Source organism: Dermacentor silvarum, chromosome 10 (genome assembly GCF_013339745.2).
Source record: "Dermacentor silvarum isolate Dsil-2018 chromosome 10, BIME_Dsil_1.4, whole genome shotgun sequence".
NCBI classification, from domain to species: domain Eukaryota; kingdom Metazoa; phylum Arthropoda; class Arachnida; order Ixodida; family Ixodidae; genus Dermacentor; species Dermacentor silvarum.
Window position 1 is genome coordinate 127,357,430 of NC_051163.1, and position 9,059 is coordinate 127,366,488.

A 9,059-nucleotide genomic window follows, 5' to 3' on the forward strand; every position below is an offset into this window, starting at 1 on the left:
GGTGCGCCAGCCTTACAGAATCTTTGATGGTGACGGTTGTAGCTTTTCATGTTACCACAGGGCTGCACTTTTTTGTGAAGTCCTTAAACCATTCCAAAGAGTCGGGTGACCTCAAGATATCTGAAGTTGAGCCGCTGTACATAAGTACGTGAAATGGTATTGTGTACTCTCTACCGTGCAACTCATCTGTTGCAGTATGTTTCTTGAAAATGCCTCCCCCCTACCTGCTAATACTGAAAAAAAAAACTGTCTGCAGGCGGCTCATATGCTCCTGAAATGCACATGTTGATCGCTTGCTTAAATCATAATGATAGAAGAATGCAGCAGTACGCATGCATTCATTAGAAATTTTAAGCTAAACATTTCGACAGAATTACCTGCTGGTTGGAAAAATTTATTAGGACTTAGACAGTGACTCCAACCAAGTAGGGGTATTTATTAGCCCGACGTAATATGAAACCACGTGAAGCGCATCCTACCCTCTGTGTATGTGGAGACACGGCGAAAAGAAGAAAAGACCCCCCGCTCTACGTCACCAACACCAAAACATCTCGCTGCACACCGCCACCTCCGAAGAATGCCCCCTGAAGAAGGAGCCGAAGTGGCTCCGAAACCTCGGGTTAATACGTACCCTTACTTGGTTGGAGTCACTGTCTACTAAATCCTATTCAATACAAATGTATTTTCTATGTTTCGAACGGGACTTGTGACTGGTGCAACTGGGTAAAAAGAAGTGAAATTTTGATGCTAAATGTGCACTCTGTCGATGCAGCACGAAGTGCATGCATCGCGATAACATACATTGCAGGTACGAACCGTGCCCTGCCATCCCATACTACAGATCTTAGGGTTCTTTAGATAAAATCATACTGACATATTTGGCATGAGGAAAATGAGCACAGCATTCTGAAACTCTGTGCCGCCGCACTCGCCTGCTGCGCTCAGCCGCAGACTCCCTCAGCCGGTGCTCGGGAAGTGAGCGCGCGCGCCATCTGGTGAGCTTCTAAACAATATGCCTCGCGCCGAGGCCGCCGCTTCTTCCACTACCCAATATTTTCTAGTGCACTGTACTTGCAAAAGCCAAGTAGACGGTGGCGCACCTAGAAAGTCCACGTTGAAGCTTTCAGGCCGGGCGCGTGCCGCCGCCGCCGCCGGCGACTGCGGCTGCGCAGAGGACTTTCAACATGGCTCTGAGGCGGAAAAAAAAATATCAAAGAAGTGAAAAGCGCGCGCTATCATCGTGCAATCAGAGATACAGGAGAGAGAGAAGCGGCGTTTATCAGAGGATGGCGGTACTTTTCTTATATAGGGATTTTACCAACGGCTGCATTCATGCGAACCATATGATTGCGTTCGAGCGCCCTCGGCGAAAGAAACCACCTAGAAACGTGGTACGCGCGAGCGGCGCAGCGTGGCGCCATCGGTCAAACGCTGTACCTACTAGCAATTGGAGTGTTGCATCCGGGTGAGCCGGCCCCTATTGCGCCTATTGCGCATTTGTGGACGAGCGGTCGCCGTCTAGTAGAAGCAGTTTTCGCCACGTTGCGCCCTTGTTTTCATTCTTTCTGTGCGATGGCAAGATGTGCTCTTCGAGTGAGCAAGCCGTGAAATGGGCAAGAAGTTTTTTTTTTCTGTTATTTTTTTTTTTTTTTTGTCACGGTGCAAATCGGGCTACGAGACTTGCACTGAAAAAGTGGCGCTTTTTGCTGCACCCCGAGAAAAGGACCGCCTGAAGATATGGCGCCATGCGATTCCGCGCAAGGACCGCGTGCTGCAGTCGACTGACTACGGGTGCGAGAAGCACTTCGAGCCGAGGTACGTGACGAAGACGTCGGAAGCAGTCTACAAAGAACACGTTCTTGTGATTGCACTGCGAAAGGCAGCTCTGGCAAAAGACGCCGTACCGACGCAGTTTCCCGACTGCCCTGCTCATTTGACAGACAGAAAAAAAGAAAGGTGCCTGCGGAACGTTCGCACCCTCCTGCCACCAAAAGTAGCCGTGTCAGGCTGTAAAGTTTTCTCCCCGTGCGAGAGCTACGCTTGTAACAATGAGAATGTTTTGGGTTTTACGTGCTAAAACGACGATATGATTATGGGGCACGCCGTAGGAGGGCTCCGGAAACTTCGACAATCTGGTGTTCTTTATCGTGCACTGACATCGTACAGTACACGGGCCTCTAGCGTCTCGCCTATATCGAAATGCGACCGCCGCGGCCGGGATCGAAACAGCGACCTTCGGTCAGAAGCCGAGCACCGTAACCACTGTACCACCGCGGTGGACTGGCTACGCTCTTAAAACTCCACATATCCAAATGGACGTGTTCCATAAAGGACCAAGTAATAATGCTGTCTCTGGGCGACTATGTAAGCCACAGACAGTGAAAAATATCACTCGGATGTCAACAGAGAAGAATCGGAAACACATACCCACCACTGTAAATGTCTCCCCTTCTTGCGGTGCCAAACCAGGATGGTTTTTCATGCCCTGAAGCGTCATCGGTGCCTAAAATTTAGCTGCTTGCACGTCGCTAAAATTCAGTTTTGTGTGCGACAAGCTGGCGTTAACACAGGTTGTATTCATCACACATTTTGTTTATGCGCAATCAACGACCGCTAATTGCTTCGAATGTTCGAGCTGGCAATCGACAGTACGTTTTGCTGCTGTAATACTACGGCTAATACTTTATATTTGTCTAACTAGGTAAGCATTACTTCTGTCATATATCAACGCGACGTCACGGTCATATGTTAATATTGACTCGTATACATCTTTATCCTTTCACCGGTGACCGCTTTTCACCGGCTGTTAAACGTTATCGCTAGGCACAGGATGCGCCTGCATGTATCGGAAGTTTCTCGAACGTTATCGATGCTTCTATCCGCTGTCTCTTGTCACCGACGCTCATGTAACCTGATTGTATGAGCGACGCGAATTGTCTAGAACTTTCTGGAAGACACGCGGGTACCAGGGATTAATCTGGAACCTTCGATGACTCGTGTATAAAAGCCGACGCGTTTCGCCGCTGAGCAGATTTTCGACGATCGCCGACTGTGTTTGCCGCTTTCGTTGTGCTTCGAGTGTAGCTTGCTTTTGTGGGCACAAGTTCGCCCAATAAAGAATCAGTTTCGTCATACCGTTACGCCAAAACAAAGGCCATCCAGAAAGGTACAACAGCCGAGGTGGCGCGCTTTTTCATTGAAAATGTTGTCTTGCGACACGGAGCCCCAAGCGTCGTAATTACCGACAGAGGAACCGCATTCACGGCTGCACTTTTAGATTATGTATTGCTGCTAAGTGGAACGGCTCATCGGAAGTCGACCGCCTACCATCCACAAACCAACGGACTGACAGAGCGCCTAAACAAAACAATTGAAGGCATGCTTTCAATGTACGTGGATGTCGAACATAAAAATTGGGATGACCTCCTCCCTTGTATCACGTTTGCGTACAACGCGGCGAAACAAGAGACGACGCGCATGACTCCGTTCACCCTTGTTCACGGCCGGTATGTACGAACGATGCTGGATGCAATGCTTCCACATGAATTTGACCACATTGAAACGGACGCTGATGTGTTTACGCAACGCGCCGAGGAGGCTCGGCAGCTCGCGCGCTTGCGGATCTGCCAGCAGCAAGACTACGACGCAGGCCACTATGATGCTCAACGTAGAACCGTAACCTATGAAGTCGGCGACAGAGTGTGGGATTGGACACCCGTAGGGAAACGAGGCCTCTCCGAAAAGCTGTTAAGGCGATAGTTCGGTCCATATCGAGTATTGCGGCGACTGAGTGATGTCACCTACGAGGTCGTCCCCGATAGTCCCAATTGTACGAGGCGCCGCCCGCACCGTCCTGAACTTGTGCATGTTGTTCGCATGAAGCTGCATGTGAGCGAATGACTATGCGAGAGACCGTCACTACCGCAAGTGACATTTATCGTACAGCATCGGGACGATGCTCTTCTAGGGAGGGACAAATGACGCGTGTGCTCTAGGCAGACGACAACGACGATGGGGGCATTAACGGACTCCGTCTAGTGGGTCAGTGGGTTTTAGCTGACGACGAAGAAGACGTATATCTACGTTCTGTTTTGCTAGAACAGGTTGTCCTGCTGTTCTTGAAGAACGTCTCCCTGTCCTCTCTTGTCGTTGTACGGCGACAATACACAGTTTTACGACTGTTTACTTCAGCGTCACTACTACGTGACACCTGGTGGAGGTAGAGCACTGCACGGGCCGGGCCGGGCCGGGTAGAGGAGTTTTTTCACGGGCTCGGGCCGGGCTCGGGCACGGCGTGTGCTTTTTGACCCGGGCCCGGGCCGGGCTCGGGTTTTTTGACGCGGGCCCGGGCCGGGCTCGGGCTTTCTGCGAGTTATTCTCGTGGTTCTCAACTCTGAAAAACATGTGTTTTTTGGTCTTGGGCCGGGTTCGAGTCGGGCTCGGGCCGGGCTCGGGCTTAAGGTATAGGGGTGGCGGGCCGGGCCTGGCGGGTAACGTAGATTATTTCCGGGCCCGGGCCGGGCCCGGGTCTCGCCATAAAAGTTTTGATCGGGCTCGGGCGGGCCGCCCAATGTAAAAACGGGCCCGGGCCGGGCCCGGGCCGCAAAAATCGGCCCGTGCAGTACTCTAGGTGGAGGTGCACAATTCCACATTACGAATGCGAAGGCATCCTCCTATCGCAAACGTTCTATGTGGTGAACTGAACATATTCAACAGATATCTACGATGGTATCGTCAAAATGTCGTATTTGTTTGCCATTTTTCTGTTTTTGCGCTCGTTGTAGCGTGAAGGCTGACTTTATTATTTATTTCGAGCGGCGTTCGCGGCCCCGTAGCGACCATGCATGACACCTCGTCTCGGCCACGGGATCTGTGGCGCCATCTCGGGCCTGCTGCGCAAAACGCGCACCGAAGTACTCCCTTCCCGGAGGCACCGTTCGTACACCTAATACACTTCTAACACCGTGGTCTAGTCTGTCACGTGATTCGTCGCTACTCAAACCGACGTTTGAGTAGCGCCATTGCCCTCACGGGCGACGTCTAGCGTCCGAACATGCTATGCCACCATTTTGGACTGTGGGCCTTGCAAGAGCTGGCTGGCCGCACTTCGGTTGTGTGATTTTCGCCGACAATATTTCGATTGTTTTATTCCGCTTCGCTTGTCTTGTGCTGCTTGACTTGTTACATATTTCACGTGCTCGCGTAAGCGCTCAGTGTGAAGTGCAATGGCAATAGAAAGCCCAGCCAGTGCATGTGGCGTTTAGTCGTCGGTAGCGGCCGCGGCCGCGTCTGCTTAGTCGAGACCTGGCGTGCTTATCAGCGATATTTTAAGTACGAAACACTTTAGGGGCCCGGGCTGTCGGCGTCCGTTGTGTGTGATGACGCCCGGGCTGTCGACGTCGGTATCCGTCGCGCGTTTATGTCCGAAGTATTTTAGGGGCTGTGGGCGTCCGTCGCGCGTGATCACGTCCAGGCTGTAGCGCTACTGCAGCACCGGCGCATCACTGCTTCGCACTTTCCCAGGTTTCACGTTAGTGGAGCTGCATTTCTTACCCTGCTCTTTGCTGCTCTCGAATGTAATATATATTTTTTTTCATTTTTATTGCTGGGCACATGGGACTGAAGTCGTCGATTGAATCTGATCACCATTACATTTCGCGGTTGAAGGTTACCTCATTTAGCGAAAGCAGGCGCGTACGTAGCTGTCCGGCAATGCTTAGAACCAAGCTCCGGCGGCCAGCCGACGTGTGTCAGCGGTTGGTAGATATGCGGTGGTTACTACATACGCTTCCGACGCAACTCAGCAGCTCAGTAATGCAAAATTTATTGAATATAGTGCAGCGTAGGGTGCTTATAACCAAATGTCAAAGCAGAAGCGTAGCGCTCGAGCTGCGCGGTACCTGCGGCGAACTGATACAGCCCAGGTGCTAGATTTTGAAATTACCTTTATGTGCAGGGCCGCACGGGGCGCGTGTGAACGCAGAGACAATGCTTTCGCGGACACAGGGGCTGCATACATGTTCCATAGGGCACCATTTTCCCAGATGATTGCGAAGTGTATTTATCGACTAGTTCTCTCGCAGAATGCTTCAATTTGTCTCATACCGGTGTCAACCGGCCACTTTTGATCGCGATCGAGCCCAATCTGGGTCGGAATGTTCGACTACAATTGGCTCCTTCAGCATATTGAGCAAAGAAGCCAATCTCGCCCGAGAAATTCAATCCAGATCGAGCTCGAAAACGATCAAAAGTGCGCCGTGTGACCCCGGTATTAGGCACTGGAATGAAGTCGTGTTTGAAAGAATAACAAATGTAACCTCTGCCACTACATACAAGAAAATATTGTATCGAAGAGCTGACAATTCTCGCAACCTATTGGGAAATATGCCGAAAAGGGTTTACCAAAATGCATTATTTTACTGATGTGTGCATTGGTTCGCATTAGACTGAAATGCCAACTCCTCAGGTGATGCAGGAAACCGGTGAAGCGTGAACATACCACATCGGCAGTGGTCTCGCGGAGCGCTGTGTTGTGGACACACTTAGTCCCCCAAATCGTTATTTTCCGCTGGTTGTTTGTGCACCCATAAACTGCACAGTGCTTTCCTGTAGCCTTTTGTTGATATATATGCCATTATTTACGAGTGTAAGTCATTCGTGACAAAAATAAACGGAAACATCGGAGGAAAGCTACCACTTCGCAACGCAATCGCAAGGCAAGCTCAAAGTCCAGACCGAACAGGCAACACTGACATATACTCTCCACGCCAGACCGTCGGAAGCGCCCTCGTAAAAACTTCTACATTGTGTATCTTCGACTGGTCGCATCCATCCCCCGAAGCAGAGTCGTGCAGATCCGGCGTTCCCCGAACTCAGAGGTAGAGGACAAGCGCGCAAGCCGAACGTGTGACTCGCTTTCGGAGGAGGAAATGGAAGATGCGAAAACACGTGACTACTGCTGACATCCGATGTTTTGCCTATCCAAAGCTAAACCGGGGGATGCGCCGGTGGGACGACCGTTCGTTAAAAAATTAAATTGTGGGGTTTTACGTGCCAAAACCAATTCTGATTATGAGGCACGCCGTAGTGGGGGACTCCGGAAATTTGGACCACCTGGGGTTCTTTAACGTGCACCTAAATCTAAGTACACGGGTGTTTTCGCATTTCGCCCCCATCGAAATGCGGCCGCCGTGGCCGACCGTTCGTTGAGCCGCCAGCATGCTGTGGCCTAGGTTGCGTAGGCTACGGTGGACGGTCGCCAAGAACGGCGGCGCTGTGCTGTGATGACGTTGCTGGAAACGCTCTCATCTCGACGACTGCTCCGACGACAGGGCGCGGAGCGCTACGCGTAATTCATTTTCCAGGGCAGCTGGGCCCTCGACTGTGGCGGCGCCGCTCGGGAGAACTTGAAACACGGCGGCGCCTCGGATCTGGGCACTTTTGCTCCCTAAGGATCGCCTTTGCCTAGGTACCACGCCGGATACGCCACTAGGTCCATTCGCCCCTAGCTACGCTGGCTGCACGGCTGCACAACTTGAAACACAGCCGCGATGAAGACGCGCCTGCTGCATTTGTTGCGCTGCCGTGCTCTACAGTCGTGAAACGTGTTTGTTGCGATGGGGGCATATGAAAACTCTATAATCGCAATGTGGTGAGTAAAACGGTTCTAATTAACGACGCAGTTGTTGTCAGCATTCCTGGTGCCAAAGCGTCGCTTGTGATTCTCAGCCGAAAAGCCCGGCCTTGTGAACGTGTACTGTCTCTAGCTCAGACCATTTCGCATACCGCAACGTCATGCTCGCGATAATGGGTTACCGTTTTGATGTATTGAAACGCATAATCTGAGTGTTAGGTGCTACGATTATGGTGGTAGGACAAGATAAGCCCCAATTAATGCACACGTTTTTAAGAGTGTTTACTACTAAGTGGTTCATTTGAAAAGGAAAGGTTGGCGCTATCTTAGGTTGGCGCTATCTCGCCAGAGCGATCTACAGCGCCTCCGAGGCGACCAGTCGTAAAATCCCTATATAAGAAAAGTACCGCCATCTACTCTTTCCTCCGCCGCCTCCTCTCCTAAAGCGCTTGCTGTTTTCTTTACTTTTTGCTTGCGAAAGCCAAGTAGACGGTGGCGCCCCTAGAAAGTCCTCGTTGAAGCTTTCAGGCCGGGCGCGCGCCGCGGCCGCCGCCGGCGACTGCGCAGAGTCACTTTCAACATGGCTCTGAGGCGGCAAAAAATATATATTTATAAAGAAGTGAAAGCGCGCGCTATCATCGTCCAATCGGAGATACAGGAGACAGAAGTGGCGTTGATCAAAGGATGGCGGTACTTTTCCTATACAGAGATTTCAGTTTTGCCGCTAGTGTCTACGTGCCATAAGAGTGCGGCGGGCTGGAGCGGCGCAGGGGAGTTTCAGGCACACAAATATTGGGGTAATTTTAGAACCCGAGTGTCCGAACATCTTTTGGAAAACAAACGGGCCCACTACGAATAGGGAGCGAGAACGATTGCAAAAATATACCGTAAAACGCCCACTAGCTGTAGCATAAGTTAAGAATGTACGCATGAGCGAATGAGTGTAACTTGTGTGTATTGACACGCGTGCTTGTTTATGCTTTTTCCGGGGAGTGTACTTCATCCGCTAACATGGTTATCGCTCAGTGCAAGCCGCGCCTGCATGAATTGCAATTTTCTCGAATGTTATCGCTCATTCTTTCGGTTGTGTATGTTCTCGCCGACCTTTGTTTAATCGGATTGTATGCGCGGCACTAAATGTGTAGTACTTTCTGGAAGTGACGCGGGCACCAGCCATTACTCTGGAACCTTCGACCACTCATGTATAAAAGGCGACACACTTTACCCGCTGAGCATATTTTGGACGATCGCCGACTGTGCTTGCCTGCTATCGTTGTGCTTTGCGTGTAACCTCTTTTCTGGGCACAGATTCTTCCGATAAAGAGTTTGCTTCGTGATTCACAGTTTTTTGTAACTGTGTTTTTCAACGTCACTGCAACGTGACAATATGATTACGTCATTTCTGTACCTTTGTGTCCATAAACGC